The sequence below is a fragment of the Metopolophium dirhodum genome, unplaced genomic scaffold (genome assembly GCF_019925205.1).
Source record: "Metopolophium dirhodum isolate CAU unplaced genomic scaffold, ASM1992520v1 scaffold29, whole genome shotgun sequence".
NCBI classification, from domain to species: domain Eukaryota; kingdom Metazoa; phylum Arthropoda; class Insecta; order Hemiptera; family Aphididae; genus Metopolophium; species Metopolophium dirhodum.
In genome coordinates this window covers 17,501-27,500 of record NW_026869917.1, presented here as the reverse complement: position 1 = coordinate 27,500, position 10,000 = coordinate 17,501, and the positions used below count along the sequence as shown (strand labels likewise).

Genomic DNA, 10,000 nt, shown 5'->3' with positions numbered 1-10,000 from the left:
GACGCAATTTTTTTTTCAATTCCGTGTGGCCGTACCACTACGCAGCGACATAGGATTTATTTGAGATAATTATTTTTCACGCGCGGTCGCCTGGACCGACGGACCGACGACTGCCCCTCGGCCGCGGTTCGTCGCCCGGCAGACGCAATTTTTTTTTCAATTCCGTGTGGCCGTACCACTACGCAGCGACATAGGATTTATTTGAGATAATTATTTTTCACGCGCGGTCGCCTGGACCGACGGACCGACTTTTTTTTTTTTAAATTTATCTGCCTTCCTACTACGCGCTAGCACGTGTGATTTGGCCGAAGATTGTTCGGTTGATGGAAAAAGTTATTACAGCAAGTGGATGTGGTTTACCGGTATTATTCGGTGCGGGCATTCGGCGAGCACGTCCCGCGGACTCGGAGTGCCGTACGCGGAAATATTTTTCATCGACGGGCGAGGCGCGGAGTCGCCCTTGGTGCGCGGCGGCGTCCCCGTGACCGGATCCGTGGACACTGTGCCCTTCATCGATTGCCGATTTTTGTCTGGTCGGCGTTCGACGGGTGCGAGGTGGACTAACGTAAAGAATTATTACGTCCCGCGGACTCGGAGTGCCGTACGCGGAAATATTTTTCATCGACGGGCGAGGCGCGGAGTCGCCCTTGGTGCGCGGCGGCGTCCCCGTGACCGGATCCGTGGACACTGTGCCCTTCATCGATTGCCGATTTTTGTCTGGTCGGCGTTCGACGGGTGCGAGGTGGACTAACGTAAAGAATTATTACGTCCCGCGGACTCGGGAGTGCCGTACGCGGAAATATTTTTCATCGACGGGCGAGGCGCGGAGTCGCCCTTGGTGCGCGGCGGCGTCCCCGTGACCGGATCCGTGGACACTGTGCCCTTCATCGATTGCCGATTTTTGTCTGGTCGGCGTTCGACGGGTGCGAGGTGGACTAACGTAAAATATTAATACGGCAAGTGGATGTGGTTTACCGGTATTATTCGGTGCGGGCATTCGGCGAGCACGTCCCGCGGACTCGGAGTGCCGTACGCGGAAATATTTTTCCTCGACGGGCGAGGCGCGGAGTCGCCCTTGGTGCGCGGCGGCGTCCCCGTGACCGGATCCGTGGACACTGTGCCCTTCATCGATTGCCGATTTTTGTCTGGTCGGCGTTCGACGGGTGCGAGGTGGACTAACGTAAAGAATTATTACGTCCCGCGGACTCGGAGTGCCGTACGCGGAAATATTTTTCATCGACGGGCGAGGCGCGGAGTCGCCCTTGGTGCGCGGCGGCGTCCCCGTGACCGGATCCGTGGACACTGTGCCCTTCATCGATTGCCGATTTTTGTCTGGTCGGCGTTCGACGGGTGCGAGATGGACTAACGTAAAGAATTATTACGTCCCGCGGACTCGGAGTGCCGAACGCGGAAAAATTTTTCTTCGACGGGCGAGGCGCGGAGTCGCCCTTGGTGCGCGGCGGCGTCCCCGTGACCGGATCCGTGGACACTGTGCCCTTCATCGATTGCCGATTTTTGTCTGGTCGGCGTTCGACGGGTGCGAGGTGGACTAACGTAAAGAATTATTACGTCCCGCGGACTCGGAGTGCCGTACGCGGAAATATTTTTCCTCGACGGGCGAGGCGCGGAGTCGCCCTTGGTGCGCGGCGGCGTCCCCGTGACCGGATCCGTGGACACTGTGCCCTTCATCGATTGCCGATTTTTGTCTGGTCGGCGTTCGACGGGTGCGAGGTGGACTAACGTAAAGAATTATTACGTCCCGCGGACTCGGAGTGCCGTACGCGGAAATATTTTTCATCGACGGGCGAGGCGCGGAGTCGCCCTTGGTGCGCGGCGGCGTCCCCGTGACCGGATCCGTGGACACTGTGCCCTTCATCGATTGCCGATTTTTGTCTGGTCGGCGTTCGACGGGTGCGAGGTGGACTAACGTAAAATATTAATACGGCAAGTGGATGTGGTTTTACCGGTATTATTCGGTGCGGGCATTCGGCGAGCACGTCCCGCGGACTCGGAGTGCCGTACGCGGAAATATTTTTCCTCGACGGGCGAGGCGCGGAGTCGCCCTTGGTGCGCGGCGGCGTCCCCGTGACCGGATCCGTGGACACTGTGCCCTTCATCGATTGCCGATTTTTGTCTGGTCGGCGTTCGACGGGTGCGAGGTGGACTAACGTAAAGAATTATTACGTCCCGCGGACTCGGAGTGCCGTACGCGGAAATATTTTTCATCGACGGGCGAGGCGCGGAGTCGCCCTTGGTGCGCGGCGGCGTCCCCGTGACCGGATCCGTGGACACTGTGCCCTTCATCGATTGCCGATTTTTGTCTGGTCGGCGTTCGACGGGTGCGAGATGGACTAACGTAAAGAATTATTACGTCCCGCGGACTCGGAGTGCCGAACGCGGAAAAATTTTTCTTCGACGGGCGAGGCGCGGAGTCGCCCTTGGTGCGCGGCGGCGTCCCCGTGACCGGATCCGTGGACACTGTGCCCTTCATCGATTGCCGATTTTTGTCTGGTCGGCGTTCGACGGGTGCGAGGTGGACTAACGTAAAGAATTATTACGTCCCGCGGACTCGGAGTGCCGTACGCGGAAATATTTTTCCTCGACGGGCGAGGCGCGGAGTCGCCCTTGGTGCGCGGCGGCGTCCCCGTGACCGTGTCCGAACCACCGCGTGTGAAAATTCGATTTTTTTTTTTCACTCGACGTCCTCGGTTATTCGTCGGTGCCGGGGTGGTGCACATGACGGCAGCCCCGGCGATGTCCGTCGACACGATTTCGAATTCAACTTTTCGAACGTAGTTTTTCCGTGTGCAATAACTCGTTAACCGTTGGTTCGATCTCGACGTACCCGAGACGTGTTCACGTCGTACGTTCCGAGTACTATAGGACACCGGTGTCCGCGACATTTAAATCGGTAATCCTTTATCCGCGGCCGTACCGCTACGCACGGAGATAGACCGATATTTGATTTTCGCTTAACCGCTACGCACTGTGATTGACTGTATTCCGACGGCGGGGTCTCGGTCAACCGTTTTCACGGTTTGCCGGTGACATCGACCGTACCGTTCATCACGGGCAGACCGCAGAGTCGTTGTCCAGGGATATCCCCCTTTGCCGAAAACCTTTACCGCGTAGAATTTCTGCGCTGACCGCGACGTTACAGGGGTGATTACCGTCGCCGAGCTGCGCGCCCGCCGTACCGTCTCGTCGCACGGACCACCGTGTGTGAAAATTCGATTTTTTTTTTTTCACTCGACGTCCTCGGTTATTCGTCGGTGCCGGGGTGGTGCACATGACGGCAGCCCCGGCGATGTCCGTCGACACGATTTCGAATTCAACTTTTCGAACGTAGTTTTTCCGTGTGCAATAACTCGTTAACCGTTGGTTCGATCTCGACGTACCCGAGACGTGTTCACGTCGTACGTTCCGAGTACTATAGGACACCGGTGTCCGCGACATTTAAATCGGTAATCCTTTATCCGCGGCCGTACCGCTACGCACGGATTTTGTGATTTTCGCCTAACCGCTACGCACGGTGATTGACGGATTTTCGATTCTCGGCTAACCGCTACGCACGGTGATGGCGAAGTTCCTTCGACTCGGGTGTACCACTACGCGTGAATACCCCCGTCGCACATTGTGAAACTCGAGATTTTGTAAATTTGTGAGCGACTCGGTCGTCGGCGTTCCGCCGGCGTCCGATCGCCAATCACGTACGACAGCAAAGCCACGGGCGACGCCGAAGCCGACGCGTCCATCGCCGCGCACCGGTCTGCCCCAGTCTTCGGAATGGTCAGCAATCCAGTGCCCTTCGATGGTATCCGTCCAAGTTTCGGCGACCGACCCATCTCGCACGCCGAGTGGCAAAACTCAACCGGCGTCGCAGGCCCGCCTTCCGGTGGGCCTCCGACGCGCAAATCGTTTTTTTTCAAAAATCGATGACGACTCCCGTTACCGTTCCGCAAGTTACGAGCTCTCGACGCCAAAACATTCCCGCCGCGGCCGGCCATCGTCGCCGTGCCCGGCGGTCGCCGGGGCGAAGCCCCGGGACGACGGACTTCGCGTCGCGTCCCGGCTTCCCCCACGATCTCGGCTGGGGGCCGTTATAAACCTGGCGAGAGGCGCTAGCGCGGTAATTCTCCGTCCGCTGAAAACGGACGGCGTACGCGCTAACCCCGACTCTCGTCAACGCACGGGTCACGTCGCGTCGGGCGAGCGCTCGCTCTCCGCGTGTGTTCGGTCTACCGCACGCGACCGCCGCCGCAGTCGCCCCGCGTTCTGCGGGTGCTCAGTGCGGCGCTCGCGTCGACCGAAGCGCGCGGTTTACGGGCGCCCGTCCGCGCACGTATCCCACTCGAACCGCGGTCGGTCGTGCGCCGTGACCGTATACCGGTCACGGTCGTTTCGACCTTCCTCGGCGTCGGCTCGCCCACGGGCGGACCGGCGCTCGGACGCACGCGTCCCGAGACGAGTGTCCGCGTCGTCGTCGCCCCTTGGTCGGCGTCGCCGCGGGGATCCGTCACGGGACGCAGTTGTTGTAAAACCGAGATCCCTGGTTGATCCTGCCAGTAGTCATATGCTTGTCTCAAAGATTAAGCCATGCATGTCTCAGTGCAAGCCGCATTAAGGTGAAACCGCGAAAGGCTCATTAAATCAGTTGTGGTTCCTTAGATCGTACCCAAGTTACTTGGATAACTGTGGTAATTCTAGAGCTAATACATGCCGACAGAGTTCCGACCGTCGCGGCGCCCTCGGGCGTCGCTCGCGGGAGGAACGCTTTTATTAGATCAAAACCGGCCCGTCGCGGCGCGCTTCGTGCGCGTCCCGATCGCGGCCCGCGCAAAGACCTGGTGACTCTGAATAACTTCGAGCTGATCGCACGGTCTCCGTACCGGCGACGCATCTTTCAAATGTCTGCCTTATCAACTGTCGACGGTAGGTTCCATGCCTACCGTGGTGGTAACGGGTAACGGGGAATCAGGGTTCGATTCCGGAGAGGGAGCCTGAGAAACGGCTACCACATCCAAGGAAGGCAGCAGGCGCGCAAATTACCCACTCCCGGAACGGGGAGGTAGTGACGAAAAATAACGATACGGGACTCATCCGAGGCCCCGTAATCGGAATGAGAACACTTTAAAACCTTTAAACGAGGATCAATTGGAGGGCAAGTCTGGTGCCAGCAGCCGCGGTAATTCCAGCTCCAATAGCGTATATTAAAGTTGTTGCGGTTAAAAAGCTCGTAGTCGGATCTGTGTCTGGGCGGTGCCGGACCACCCTGGCGGTCCGTCGTGTCGCGGGCCGGCCGTGTCGCGGGACCACGTGTCCCGTCGGCGCGGTCGTCGTCGCGCTCGTCAGCCGTCTCGGGGTGTTAGTTACCGGCACGTCGGCCGGACGTATTGTCGGCAGGCGGACACGTGTCTCGGGCTTCCGGCGCGCCGCGCGGCCACGCGTCGCGCGGCCGTCGGGGTTCGACGACGGCGGCCGCCTACTCCAATCTTGCTGCGCGGTGATCTTCACCGATTGCCGTCGGCGGGCCGACACGTTTACTTTGAACAAATTAGAGTGCTCAAAGCAGGCTCAAATCTGGCGGGGCGGCTTCACGGCCGTCTCGTCAAAAGGCCCTGAATACTGGTCGCATGGAATAATGGAACAAGACCTCGGTCCCGCGCATCTCCGCCCTTCGCGGGGCGCGCGAAATCGCCCTCCGGGGCGTTTCCGTGCGCGGGCCGCCGGGCCGCGGGCGCCAGTCGCCCGCGCGTCCCGCCGGGCCGGTTTTCGGGACCGGAGGTAATGATCAACAGAGACGGGCGGGGGCATTCGTACCGAGACGTTAGAGGTGAAATTCTTGGATCGTCTCGAGACGAACTGACGCGAAAGCATTTGCCAAGTACGTTCTCGTATGATCAAGAACGAAAGTTAGAGGTTCGAAGGCGATCAGATACCGCCCTAGTTCTAACTGTAAACGATGCCAGCTAGCGATCCGCCGGCGTTTCATTAACGACCCGGCGGGCAGCTTCCGGGAAACCGAAGCTTTTCGGTTCCGGGGGAAGTATGATTGCAAAGTTGAAACTTAAAGGAATTGACGGAAGGGCACCACCAGGAGTGGAGCCTGCGGCTTAATTTGACTCAACACGGGAAACCTCACCAGGCCCGGACACCGGAAAGATTGACAGATTGAGAGCTCTTTCTTGATTCGGTGGGGTGGTGGTGCATGGCCGTTCTTAGTTGGTGGAGCGATCTGTCTGGTTAATTCCGATAACGAACGAGACTCTGTCCTGCTAACTAGGCGGGTAACCCCGGGTCGGCGTGTGCGCGGCGCGGGCGGTTTCGGCCGTTCGTGTTCGCGTACCCGTCGGCTCGGCCCGGTATCCCCGAACGCGTTCGCCCGTCGTCCACGGCGGTCGTCGAGCGCGGCCGCGCCATCCGCGTCCCGGCGTGCGGCGGGCGTGTGTCGGCCGGGGGGCAACCTCCGGTCGGCGCGCGTCCGTCGTGCGTCGGGCTCCGTGGTGAAGCGCGCCGTGTTCGCGGCCGTCGCCGGCGGATCACGATACGTTACTAGGGCTACCGCCGGCTCCCAGGAGCTTAAACTCTTCTTAGAGGGACAGGCGGCGGACGAAAATAGCCGCACGAGACTGAGCGATAACAGGTCTGTGATGCCCTTAGATGTTCTGGGCCGCACGCGCGCTACACTGAAGGAATCAGCGTGTGTTAACATTCCTGGGCCGACAGGCTTCCGGGTAACCCGCTGAACCTCCTTCGTGCTTAGGGATCGTGGCTTGCAATTTTTCCACGTGAACGAGGAATTCCCAGTAAGCGCGAGTCATCAGCTCGCGTTGATTACGTCCCTGCCCTTTGTACACACCGCCCGTCGCTACTACCGATTGAACGGTCGCATTGAGGTCTTCGGAGTGGACGCGCGTTATTCGGGCCCCCTCGGGGGCTGGGTCGTCGCGCGATCGCGAAGATGACCGAAATCGGCCGTTTAGAGGAAGTAAAAGTCGTAACAAGGTTTCCGTAGGTGAACCTGCGGAAGGATCATTAGAGACGGGCCCGCGGTACCGGCAGCACTTGCCGGTCTCGCGCGCGCCTAATCCGACCCCGTGGCCGCGTGCGCTCGCGACTAGCTCGCCGACCGCCCGCGCGCCGCGACCCCCGACCGAGCGTCGACCGAAAGATGGTTAACGTCGAAAGACCATACGGGCCCCGCCGTGCGTCCGCGCACGGCGCGTGGCCGGTAGAAGTTTCGTCGACAAAAAAAAACACCCGACCCCGAACAGCGGATCACTTGGCTCGTGGATCGATGAAGACCGCAGCTATCTGCGCGTCGTCGTGTAATCCGCAGGTTATACGAACATCGACCAGTCGAACGCACATTGCGGCCTCGGTGACCCGCGGGTCCCGGGCCACGCCTGTCTGAGGGTCGTATACCGGATACTCGGCCAGACCGATGCGCCGCCGGCAGGCGTCCGACGGCGGCGGCAGTCCTCCCGGGGACTGTCCGCCCGCCCGTCGGCCGCTCCGGTGGTGCGAGATTGGCGGTTCGACCGTGGAAAACCGCGCTCGCGCGGCCGCCTCCGGTCGTCCGCCCAAGTTGTGACGGCAAACAGTCACGGGTTCTCGCGTCGTCAAACGGCACGTCCCCGTCCGCCCGCCGCGCGAGAGCGCGGCCGGGTCGGCTGAGAGTCCACGGACCTCTCCGGCTTCCGAGACGCGGACGCGGACGGTCACCGTACGGGCGGAGCGCGGACCGCAGGCTGCCGTGTAATTTAAAAAAAAAAAAACCGATACGTTCCGACCTCAGATCAGGCGGGACTACCCGCCGGATTTAAGCATATTAATAAGCGGAGGAAAAGAAAACAACCGTGATTCCCTTAGTAGCGGCGAGCGAACAGGGAAAAGCCCATCGCCGAATCCCGCCGCGCACTTTTGTGTCGCGGCACCTATGGGAGTTGTGGCGTACGGGCCGGCCTCGTTGCCGGGGCGCACGTGACGGTCCAAGTCTCCCTTGAACGGGGCCATGGCCCGCAGATGGTGCCAGGCCAGTAGAGGCCGTCACAGCGTTCCGGGATCGGACCGCGCCTTCGAGTCGGGTTGCTTGAGAGTGCAGCCCGAAGTTGGTGGTAAACTCCATCTAAGGCTAAATACGGCCACGAGACCGATAGTTTACAAGTACCGTGAGGGAAAGTTGAAAAGAACTTTGAAGAGAGAGTTCATAAGAACGTGAAACTGTTCGGGTGTAAACGGACAGAGCCCGCGAGTCCCCGCCGGGCGAATTCACGGTCGGTCTAACCGCCGGCCGGATCTTTCGCTCGGTTAGCGGACGTCGCGACCCGTTGGGCGCCGGCCGAAGGGCTTGGGTGGCGTTCGTCGCGGCGGTTGCGTTTCGGCGTGACCGTTCGCGCCGAACCCTGGTGCTCCTGGTCGGCTCGCCCGACGGCAAGAACCGTCGACGCGGCCCCGTCGCAGGCGGGGTCCCGTCGGTCGGCGACGATTTCGGGCTACTTTCCGACCCGTCTTGAAACACGGACCAAGGAGTCTAACGTGTGCGCGAGTCAACGGTGATCTTACGAAAAACCACGTTTGGCGCAATGAAAGTGAACCGTTTACGGTGCGGACGATGGCCTAGCGACCGAACCCACCGGCGTTCAAAGTCGCGCTGGTCCGCAGTCCGGGGGCGTCTTCGCCAGGTCGGCTTCGGCCGTCCGAGGGCGCACCCTTAGCGCACACGTTGGTACCCGAAAGATGGTGAACTATGCCTGGCCAGGATGAAGTCAGGGGAAACCCTGATGGAGGTCCGCAGCGATTCTGACGTGCAAATCGATCGTCTGAGCTGGGTATAGGGGCGAAAGACTAATCGAACCATCTAGTAGCTGGTTCCATCCGAAGTTTCCCTCAGGATAGCTGGCGCCGATGTGTCCCGCCCGTTCGCGGGCGTACGGACGCCGGTGGGACTCCGCGCTGTACGGCGCGGTAACAACACGCTCGTAACACGGAGGATGTCTCATACGGTAAAGCGAATGATTAGAGGACATTGGGGCCGAAACGACCTCAACCTATTCTCAAACTATAAATGGGTGAGATCGCCGGCTTTACCTGGTACACCGCGTGAACCGCGTGCGAAGCCGGCGACGGAACCCTAGGCGCTTAGTGGGCCATTTTTGGTAAGCAGAACTGGCGCTGCGGGATGAACCGAACGCCGAGTTAAGGCGCCGAAATCAACGCGTATTCAGAGACCATGAAAGGCGTTGGTTGCTGATGACAGCAGGACGGTGGCCATGGAAGTCGGAATCCGCTAAGGAGTGTGTAACAACTCACCTGCCGAAGCAACTAGCTCTGAAAATGGATGGCGCTGGAGCGTCGTGCCTATACTCGGCCGTCGACGGCATAGTGGGGCCGGTCGTCGCTCGCGGCGGTCGGTCCCGGCAAGCCTCGACGAGTAGGATGGCGCGGCGGTGTGCGTCGAAGGGCAGGTCGCGAGACCGCCTGGAGCCGCCGTCGGTGCAGATCTTGGTGGTAGTAGCAAATACTCGAGAGGGGCCCTCGGGGGCTGCCGTGGAGAAGGGTTTCTTGTGAACAGCCGTTGTCCAAGAGTCAGTCGATCCTAAGCCCGGGGAGAGATCCTCGTACCACGGGCGAAGGCGTTTTCGAATCGCCCTTGGGGCGAGAGGGAATCCGGTTCGTATTCCGGAACCCGACGCGGAACCGCTCCCTAGTGTTCGGGGCTCTTTTGTCTCGTCTGGGTAACCAGAATGAACTCGAAGAAGCCGCCGGGGGATCTGGGTAGAGTTCTCTTTTCTCTGTGAGCGTTGTACGTCCCTGGAATCCTCTAGCCGGGCGATAGGGACGCGAGCGCGAAGAGCACCGCTCGTTGCGGCGGTGTCCGTGATCCCCACGCGGACCTTGAAAATTCGAGAGAGGGCCACGCGGAGTCTTCGCGTCGGTTCGTACCGATATCCGCAGCAGGTCTCCGAGGTGAGCAGCCTCTAGCCGCATAGAATAATGT

The 10,000-nt window shown here is 60.2% G+C and overlaps 2 non-coding genes across 2 annotated transcripts in view; both read left to right on the top strand.

The window, feature by feature from the left end:
• The first annotated feature begins 7,262 nt into the window (after positions 1–7,262).
• On the top strand, positions 7,263–7,420 carry LOC132953410 (5.8S ribosomal RNA). Its single transcript, XR_009665619.1, has one exon. It is a non-coding gene; the product is annotated as a 5.8S ribosomal RNA (ribosomal RNA).
• A 369-nt stretch (positions 7,421–7,789) lies between these two features.
• Positions 7,790–10,000, top strand: part of LOC132953407 (large subunit ribosomal RNA) — a 4,194-nt gene continuing 1,983 nt past the window's right edge. The window contains exon 1 of the ribosomal RNA XR_009665616.1: positions 7,790–10,000. This exon is cut by the window's right edge and continues 1,983 nt beyond it. This is a non-coding gene — a ribosomal RNA (large subunit ribosomal RNA).